General features: G+C 38.1%; 1 pseudogene; it reads left to right on the forward strand.

The window, feature by feature from the left end:
- The first annotated feature begins 515 nt into the window (after positions 1–515).
- Positions 516–596, forward strand: LOC118760245 (U2 spliceosomal RNA; annotated as a pseudogene).
- Positions 597–10,549: the final 9,953 nt, after the last annotated feature.

A 10,549-nucleotide genomic window follows, 5' to 3' on the forward strand; every position in this document is an offset into this window, starting at 1 on the left:
GACAAGACAAAATTGCCAAGTACTTAACAGATAAATCTTTATTGCCCCAATATCTTCCCTTGCAGTAGAACAAGCAAGAGGAGGATACAAAGAAAAAGGAATGAAAAAAAGGAGGAAATATCACATATCAAAATAACTATGCAGCACATAAAGAGAAATCTGAGCGTGTAACAGGTGATCAAGTGTTCTAGAAAGTATCTTTGTCAGAGCAGAAAGTAAGGAAGATTAAATCCTGTCTTTAGGAAGAAAGTGAATAGGTGGATCTGGCTGATAACACAAAGGATGTACGATATGTAACCAAGTGGAAAAGCAACCAGAAAGTCATGCAAAATAAAAAGTTGTGTATTAAACTCATAACTAAAATATGTACCAAAACAAAAAATATCTTTGCCAATTGGCAGAGTATAAGGAAAAAAAAGAATTCCATTTATAATGGCACTTGGAATAAAGTTCCAGTAGCACTGGCTTATTGACATGGAAAATACTTGCCTGGTAAAGTTTATTTATTATTTTTCATCACTTCTCGGCCTTTTGGCTTAGATCAAGTGTAGTATCATGTGTAAAGCTTATTATTTTTCAACATATGAATACCATATTTATTATTTAGATATCAGTTAACATAAATTTCCTTTTACTAAGATTTATTTATCTTATTACAAAGTCAGATCTACAGGGAGAAGGAGAAAGAGGGAAATTTTCCATCCACCGGCTTTTTCCCCCAAGCAGCTGCAAAGGCCAGAGCTGAGCCAAAACAAAGCCACCAGCTTCTTCCAGGTCTCCCATGCGGGTGCAGGGTCCCAAGACCCTGGACCCTACTCTACTGCTTTCTCAGGCCACAAGGAGGGAGCCAGATGGGAAGCGGAGCAGCTGGAACATGACGTGTTGCCCCTGTGGGATCCTGGAACTTGCAAAGTGAAAACTTCAGGCACTTTTAGCCAATACAACCTGGTAGAGTTTTAGCATGCCATATCCATCAGTTCAAAGAAAAATTTAACAGATAAAAACAAATTTCCAAATCTTTCTCTGCTTCCAATATATCTTCCTAAAGAAAGCAAATGAGTGCTGTCCCTGCCCTGCACGTGGGAGAGCAGAACTGAATTCCCAGCTCCTGGAGTTCGCCTAGTCCAGCCCCGGACGTTGTAAGCACTGAGATATTTTGTGAGTTAACTTACAAATGAAGATTTTCTATTTTTCTCTTCTTTTTCTCTTCATTCATTCCACAATTCAAGTAAGATAAAAATAAATGTATTTTTAAAGTAACTCCATAAAGTGCTGATTTAAAGAATTGTCAAATCATTATTTTATTATGTAGCAGAAACACAAAGTAGTAAAGAGCACACATTAGCAAAAGGGGAAAGAAGAGATAGTGTATCATCTTAGTGAAAAGACATTTTATCCAGATGATTGAATTCAGAAATACATGCCTGGTAATTGTGCAACTTCCCCCAAACCCCTGGACACAAAGTATGAATGCAGGAAGTAAAAAGAAATTACTTACAAATTTCAGCTGCTGCCATAAATCTTTCATTTACTTCAAACCAGGTCCCTTGTCTCACAGATGGTCAGACCTAGACACATCTCTGAGGATTTACTTTCCATGTAGTTTATAAAACTGTAGTTGATTTTATTATCCAATAAGATATTTACTATACCAGGTCTTCTGAGATGTATTCACGTTTTAGTGCAGTCCCATAAAAATATCTTTCTATCCACAGATAAATTTTCTTTTGTTTTGTCAGAAAACAAAAATTGTAAGGCCTTTACTGCCAAGAAACTTAAAAGTTAAAAGCATTGCTCATTTCTAGTGATTAATTCATGTAATTGTCTAAACTTAGATCATCTTTATTCTTCTTTCATTCTTTTTATTCCTGCTGACATATTAAGCCTATTGAACTTTCTCGATTTGTAGAAATTTGGTGGATGTTAAATATACCAAAAAAGAGCTCTATTCCCATAACAGATGTCTCTTCCATTAACACTTATGTCCACATTTCTGTACTACATTTTAATTCCCAGGACCATATTATATATAAAATATCACATAACCATGTAACTATCAAATACTGTATATGTAGCAGGTGCCCAATGAAAGCTTACATGTTGCACCAACTTAATCAGAGTTACTGCAGCTGTTCAATTTATGGCAAGCAGTGAAAATGTCCCCCAAGATAAATATAGACAAAAAGAAAGCAATTTACCTGTTAGCTACTTTTACATGTACAGTAAAATTCTTCTGAACAAAGCAAATATAAAAGACCAACTTCCAATGCATGAATGCATAAATATTGGAGACACCTTCCACTCACTTTAAATATATTTTTGAATTTAGAAGTAAGTACATAAATGGTAAATTAAGAAAATCCTTCAGACTGAATACATTAGGAATGATATTTAGTGGTGAGATATCTTTTTATCTTCAAGTCCTAGTATTGCATAAAAATCTGAACCTCAAAAGGGATTGAGGGAATGGGACGAACAATGCTCTAATATGCTTCTGAGAAAAATAGAAGTCTGAATGTTAAATTTAAAGTTCAATCTGCTGAAACAGCTGCCTCAAAAATGAAGATTTGCATTCAAGGGTCATTGTGCAGCTTTCCCGTCTGCCACCGTCAAAGCACTTTGAAAAATCAGATTGTTACCACTAAGTCACAGTGAACCATCCATATCACTGTTCCCAAGGTTTCTTTTTTTCTTAATGACAGGAAAACAAACATCCCTCATCAGGCTTAAAGGGCGAATCAACCAGTTGAAGTGTCCTTTTGCGCAAAGCACAAGGAAATACTACATCTGGAGTGTGATGCTCAGCTCATAGACTGGCTTGTCTGTCTTTGAGGTTTCCTCCCGTGAACTTGGACCAAAACACACAGCTCCCAGTATAAACACAATCCTTAGGTCATGGCTTCATCAGCAGAAGGCTGAAGGCAATGCAATTTGACCCATAGCAGCACATTCAACATGGGCAGCCATGGGTATCACACCATGTGCTAGAAATGCTATCCCCTAACAAGTTATTACCTGTAATGAGAAAGTGCACAGGGATTTTAAAGTGCAGAAATTGGGATGAAATTGAGAGTGGAGAAGACAGCCCAGGAGTGGAGCTGGATGGAGGACTCCTGGGGCACTTTAAGAAGCACAAAACTGGAAAGATGGGGGGGCGGGGGTCAAGACGGGATAGGGCCACAGCTCAATATGTGAACATTATAGGGTGTTCTCTGTCCTCTGCCATGAACAATGGAATAGAAAACAGCAAATGAAAAGCACAATTGATAACAGCACACAGTACACTTGACTAGAATATTCACATTACTCCAGAGGACGCTAAGCCATAAGCATATGAGCCAATAACCATTTGCTTTTCCTTAGAGAAACCCTACTTAGCCAGATTGAACCAGACTACTGAGCAGAAACAATGATGTAGAATGACCAATTCTGTGTAAACGTGAGAATGTGAAACTTGGAACTCCTTCTCCAAAAAGAACACTTAAATAAGTGCAATTACTAGCAATGTTTCTCAATGCTCACTGCTTATTACCATCACCTGGGACCTTGCAACTCACTGTGATTCCCAAGAGTTGCCCCCCTACCTGAATGTAATTTAATTGAATTTCAGTGGGACCATGCACTACATTGTAAGGCTCCCTGGGAGACTAACACAGAGCTGCAAACCACAGCTGAAGCCAAGATGTAAGTAAGCTTACAGGTTTTACAAGGTGCTGAAGTTGCTGCTTCAAGAATCTGACTGGACATAATTCTTATTTCTGCTGGTATCTTTTCAGTACTAATCTGTTGAGGTGTCCATCATTAGATCAGAACCTTTACTGCTCTGCTACAGAACTGCCCTGGTGTTGCACAGCACGCCTATATCTACACAATTTTAAATATGTTAACACCAGGGCTGACTTGATGTGATGCTGGCATGCCATACAGATGCCAGTTAGAGTCCTAGCTAGCCTGCTTCCCATCCAGCTCCCTGCTGATGGTCTGGGAAAGCAGTGAAAGATGGTCCAAAGTTTTGGGCCCCTGTAGCCACATGGAGACCTGGAAGAAGATCCTGGCTTCCGACTCACCCAACTCTCACTGTTGCATCCATCTGGGGAACGAACTGACAGATGGAAGATCTGGCCTCCCTTTTTCAGTGAATTTAAAGTGAAGTGAATAAATCTTTTTTAAAAATATGTAACATTCAAATTCAAGAGGCTAACTGGAACTCTAAATGCCACACCTGTGGTTGGGATCACGTAAGTTTACGAAGTGTGTTTATCACAAAGGAAAATCTTGTGTTAAGAAGTCTCAGTTTTTCAAATCAGTAACTGATTCTGAGTGGAGAATAGATGACAGGGATACGTGAAATAGAGGGTTTAATTACAAAATTACAAAGAAATAACAAAAAAACTGCTAGATTGAATATACATTTACACCTTTGACAGGGGGCTGTCTCCCTTTACTGATTGTTAAATCCAACTTAATAACATTTAAAATGTAAACATGCCAATATCTTATATAGCTTTAAAATTTAAGACAGCACAGAGGAGAGAAGTCATCCAGTTTTTCATAGGATGTTTTCAGTTCCTGAGTACATGGTGGAGGGAAGGTGTTACAATGCAAAGTGGAATCCCGGTCCTCAAAGTACTTTATGTGACATAAATTCCTTCAAATACAAGTTACTCCTTATTGATTTTTACCAACGTTGCTAAAACATTTGCACTCTAGGAAAATAGTCACAAAATAACTCTTAAATAATCAATGACCCTGTACTTATTCAGAAAGATTCTTTTCTTGTTGATGTCCTCCAAGTGTGTATTATTCTGGCTACGCAGAGAACCTAAGGCAAGATTGTTGTCATTTTAGGGATTGACTAAATTTTATTATTTCCATATGCACATAGTCAAGAAGGTAGATGCCAGGAAATATAGGCTCAAAATCCACTAGTAAATATCAGAGGAAGAGCCTTACATAATAAAGAGTTTGGAACTTACTCAGTCCCCCTCAGTGAATCTATGATACGAGCAGAGGATAAATTTAAAAGAAGCTGCCATGAAACGAATCATTTTCAATTCATGTTACAAAACGGTTTTTTTTCTACTCATTTGTATTTTTTCTTTTTAGATTTATAGCTTTTTCATTATTTTCTAAAATTCCAAAAACAGCAAGCATTTTACTCAGGATGTCAAGGGGTTGAATTGCTGTCATTTTTTTTTATGGGTAGGCAAAAACACCCTATGTGTTAACTTACGGAATTCTCTGACATTGCCAAAGCCACTTATGGTCCATCCTGGCGATGTCCAATGGCGACATGGACAAGGCAGCCCGTTGAACTGGCTGTCGCAAACCACACAGCCCTGCCCCGAGTAATTACTACCCTACTTCCCAATCAGAGCATCCTCCTTCCCAATATGCATTGTTCTCATTTGGACCGGTGAAGAGTCACCAGATGGGTACAGATGGGAAGCTACATAGGGAACTTTATGCACGTTTCATATAACTCCCAGGTTATTCACCTCACCAAAGAAGGTGCTGGGAGGTTTTGGTCCCTGATACCTCAGAAACCAAGACTAAAGATGGTGCTGAGGTGCCATCTCTCTAGTTCCCCTTCCTGATGCTTTTACTACCTCAAGCCCATTCCACTCTTCACTGTGTGTGTGTGTGTGTTGCATTCCTCACCTCTTAAGTAAGCTACCACTCTCTGGACTATAGATGTGCCTGTGCTTAGAATATTTCTCTAAATAAAAAGCAAAGACCTGGAAAAAAAGGCCAGATCCCACTATCCCCACTTACTAGGACCATCCACTATCAAAGAATATCCATTTTGAATCATCATATTTCAGGGAAAGCACACATTTAAATAAAGAAAAAACAAAACCCTTTCGCTCTGGAAGTGTCCTAAAGGCTTTCCCAAGGTAAAGGCATTCATGGAGATGTTTATTACTGTTCTTAATTAGGCTAAGCTCCTCTGGGGAATTCATCTTTTGCAACTCAGATTCATTTAACAAGGACTATGAAAGCATTGAGCTAAAAAAAATTGTGAAAATAATTCATCAGTGGAAATAAACAATCTGCAAAGAACTACTGTTTTCAAGATGCCAAGGGTATGAGGTCCAGGGGATTTACTTATCATTTTTTGTTGTTGTTGTTTAGGTCTCTCGTTTAGTCACTCCCAAAGTCAGTCCTTGGAAATTTTGCCTGCTGAAGACATGGGGCAAACCACTAATTTGGTTTTTTCAAGGAATGTGGCAATTATCTATCGCTCCCTACTGCATTAGCATGTACCTATCCTGTATTTCATGCATCTGAGTCCATGTTCTGTTAGGCAATTTTACTAGTTTTCCCTACTCTGACTTAACATGAGGCTGACTCAATACATAAAGCCTAATGAAGAAAAAGGAGAGTGGACAGACCGAAACACACACTATATGGATATGTATGTGTATTTCAACAAGGATCAATACCTGAGTCAAAGCAGTCAAAAATGATAGAGATCTCATTTCTAATAAAAGGTGCTCAGGATCGCTTTGAAAGTCCCTTTGAATGAAATGGTTTTCTACATCTTTCGAACAAGATCACAGAGTCACCGTAAGGCAAGCTTTGTACACACATAAATCACAGGGGTGAGTGCTTGATAAGTGTGTCTTTAAATAAATTAAATATGTATTTAACAACTTGAAAAAGCGGGGGAGGAAGAGGACAAAGAGCTGATGCCACTGAAACTATAGGAGATTCGACAAGCAGGTCTAAGAAGGTGTGATCAGAGAAGTAGGAAACAGGCTGAGATCAAATCGATTTGCAGAAGCCAGCGGGAAGAGAATTCCAGAGAGCAGACTATTCGCAGAAAACGGGGACTGCATATACTGCCAACTTAGGAGTCCTTTTTTTCAATCTCCAATAGCTTTCTTGGCTTGCATGATGGGGGCAAGAGAAATGGTTTTTTTAAAAAAATGAGGGATTAGAAAAAAGAAACCAAGAAAATACTACCAGTGAAGTTGTGAAGACCAAACTTCCTAGAACTTACATCTTCAAAAGAGATAGAAAAATGGACAAATGTGACAAGCGCTTTCATGGACAAGACAGAAGACATTTCTATCAATGGGAGAGACTGAAGATGCATGTATTTTTATATATCTCATTTTGATTGAGGATGCATATATTTCAAGAAAAGGAAGGCAGTGCAGTGAGAGATGGAATCCTACAAACAAGGAAACCAAGCAATATGCTGCAGGATTCAAGTGTTAGTTTCAGATTCAGTGGATTGATAGAAATGGTTAGATAGTTGAAATAAATGAGGTGAAAAACCATACATTTAAAGTTTGAGATGAGAGCAAAGAAACCAGTGAACTACTGCTCCATAAAGTGAAATCATCTTTGGAATAGAGATGGGAAATTGAGCAGAACTTAAAATCTTTTGTTATCAATATATACAAAGAAAACATGTTTCCTTTACAGAGTTGTAGAGTTGAACATGAATGCAAACAAAATTTCTAAATCTAAAGCAATAAAGTGTGAAAGAAACGAAACGAAGTGTGATGATGTTAAAGTAATGAATCTGCCCAACAAATGTACATGTTAAGTTTTTACTTATTCTTTCCTATACTGTTTAGTGCAAAACTTCGCTTTGTACACTTGAGACCATAAGTTCCATAAGTCACATTAATAGAGACCATGCATTCTAAGTCCTTCCTTGAACAGATGAGGTGGGGGCACTGAACCACTATTTTTTTTTTTTTTTTTTTTTTTTTGCTGTGACACTGAGACACTGAGCATTTAGCCATTTCAGCTGGTACTCTGTGTGTGTTAAGTTATGATTTATAGCAAAAGACTAAAATGAAAATACAAATCTTATGTCAAACTTGCTAATGAAATATTGGCAAGTTGACTGGCTAGAAACAATAGGAAGGAAGGTTCCGAGTAGGGTTTGGGATTGGAGCAATTTGAAATAATTCAATACTGGATTTCTCTGAGAGCACACACAGATAAATGAAGTGGCAGCCCCTTTGCTCTATGTTACACTCAAAAAGGAAGAAGGACTTCCTTCAGAGGAATATGGTAGCTAAGTCACCCTTACTGCTGTTGCCTAACAGAACTAATTACTTGCCACCAAGACATAAGTGGATGGGGGCCCGGAACAGTAGCCTAGCAGTTAAAATCCTCACCTTGCTCATGCTGGGATGCCATATGAGCAACAATTCTAATCCCGGCAGCTCCACTTCCCATCCAGCTCCCTGCCTGTGGCCTGGGAAAGCAGTCCAGGACGGCCCAAAGCCTTGGGACCCAGCACCCACATGGGAGACCTCGAAGAGGCTTCTGGGTCCTGGCTTCTGATCAGTTCAGCTCTGGCCCTTGTGGCCACTTGGGGAGTGAATCAACGGATGCAAGATGTTCCTCTCTGTCTTTTCTCTCTGTATATCTGACTTTCCCATAAAAACAAATCTTTTTAAAAAAGATGTACAATGGGAAAATGGATGCGTCTATCCACACTCACCAACTGTACACTGACAAAGCACATTGATTGTGATTATAGTTTTGTCTATTGATGCTCTGATTTGATCTTCTTGCTTTATTCTTCCTCATTTGGGTTACTTACATTTTCTCTCCTAGCAAAGTTTACACCACTCATTTTTCCTCCTTAAGTTGGCTCTTCACGTTAAGGCTTCAGCTTTCTATTTTTGGCTGCATTATAGAAATTATTTCCTAAGCCAGTAACAACATAATTTGGTGTTGGTACACTGCCTCTAGTCCTGAACTGTCCAGGATTCAAAAGCCTTGGATTTATATTCTCATAATTACCATTCAAATTTCACTCCATACCTGCAAAATCTGATTCATTTTGAGTTTCCCAAATGCTCCCTAAGAAGAGTTTGTGTGTCTCTGAAACCCTCAGAATTTCATTTATAGAAACAACAAATTCTTTTCCTGATCTACATTGTACCCTTCACCTGGAAAAATGAGTGGCTATCTTGTTCTACAAATATTATGAGAACCTTCAGTGAATTAGAATCATCCTGCCAGCCTCAAGTCTGTTAAAATACCTCAGATTTAAATCTTCACTGGGTCCAGGTTCCCATACTACAACCCTTTTTCATGATCCCATATAGGTTCTAGCTGTCCCACTCTCCCAAACAGAACACATTCTCCTTCAAGCCAACCAATGTATGCGATGATTTGCCTGAAGGAGCTGGTAGTACCAAGGTCCCCACGTGACTGATGCTCGACCCAGGCAATGCTACAGCCATCCTCCCATATATTAATGACACAAAGCATTTCATTCCCCAAGCTTTAAAATGGGACATTAATTTGAAGTAATCTTTTCTACCCTACATAGCTCAACAATCAAAATATCCTATCCATTTTTTTTTCAATTTCTCTGAATCACACGTACAAATGTGGTGGTATCCTGAATCTTGCTCATTGTTAAGCCTTCATAAATTCTGTGAGTAATTGAGCCTATGTTTTTATTTCCTAACAAAGGTTATTATTAAGGCATTACCAGCACACCTCTGGATAAATCCACCAGTTTCATACGGAGTGGCTGAATCATTTGCATCCATACTTTCACTACAATCTCAGTTGTTTTTCTTGAGTTCCCCACTCCATTCAACTCACTAAAAACAGGTTCATTCTTATTGCCAAGGAGTTCAAGGATTAATGTGAAGTCTTCTAATATATTCATGTCAAATCTTAACAGATTACATAAACTAATTCATATAACGTACTTAACACAAGGCTTTAGACCAACAGAACATTCAGTAAATATTGCTTGTTTTTCAGTACTATTTATTAATACTAATCTCCTACTATTTATTAAGTTCATCTTTAGTTTTATCAAATAAACCTCAATACTATTCTCCAGTATGTCAAATTATCTTTACAATAGTATTCCGTACCTAAAGTATCTTTTGATCTCCTTATCATGAACAAACATTCTCTTGGCCCATAAAACTGTATCATGAAAAATAATACATAGAAAAATAAAATTTTAAAAAAGCTTTGTCGGGAAAAAATAAACATTCTCAGATCCAAGTTTGGGATTTTCTTTCTCAAAAGTGTTTGTTAAATTTTACCAGGTCACAAATATTCTCCCTGTACTATCTGTTCTCCCTTTATCCCCTTTGGTACTTATTCTCCCAAAGATTTCAGCACCCAGGAACACAGCGGGTAGGGTTTTCTTTCTGTGTGTGCATATTCATTTTCCACCATAAGTCCTTAAGAGCAGGAAATATAATATTCCTTGAGAATCAGTTTCCACAGATGCAAAGGATCACCAAAAAGTACATGGTTAAGTGCATCATAAAAAGGCCATATATGTCTGTACCAAGTATGCTTGGAATTTTAATTCCATTTTCACAAACTTCATGAAGTACTCTGGCACTTACACGTCTTCAGTCCCCATCAGTTCTCACCCATTCTCAGCAAAATATTACTCAGGATTACAGGAACTAAGTCCAGTGGGCCTTCTCAACTGAAACACTGATAGTAAAACATGGTGCCATGAGTCGTGAGACTTCTGGATTCTGTTATACCTTTCAGTGAAGGGAAAATACCAAAACACAGCACAAAT

The sequence above is a fragment of the Ochotona princeps genome, chromosome 25 (assembly GCF_030435755.1).
Source record: "Ochotona princeps isolate mOchPri1 chromosome 25, mOchPri1.hap1, whole genome shotgun sequence".
Classification (NCBI taxonomy): domain Eukaryota; kingdom Metazoa; phylum Chordata; class Mammalia; order Lagomorpha; family Ochotonidae; genus Ochotona; species Ochotona princeps.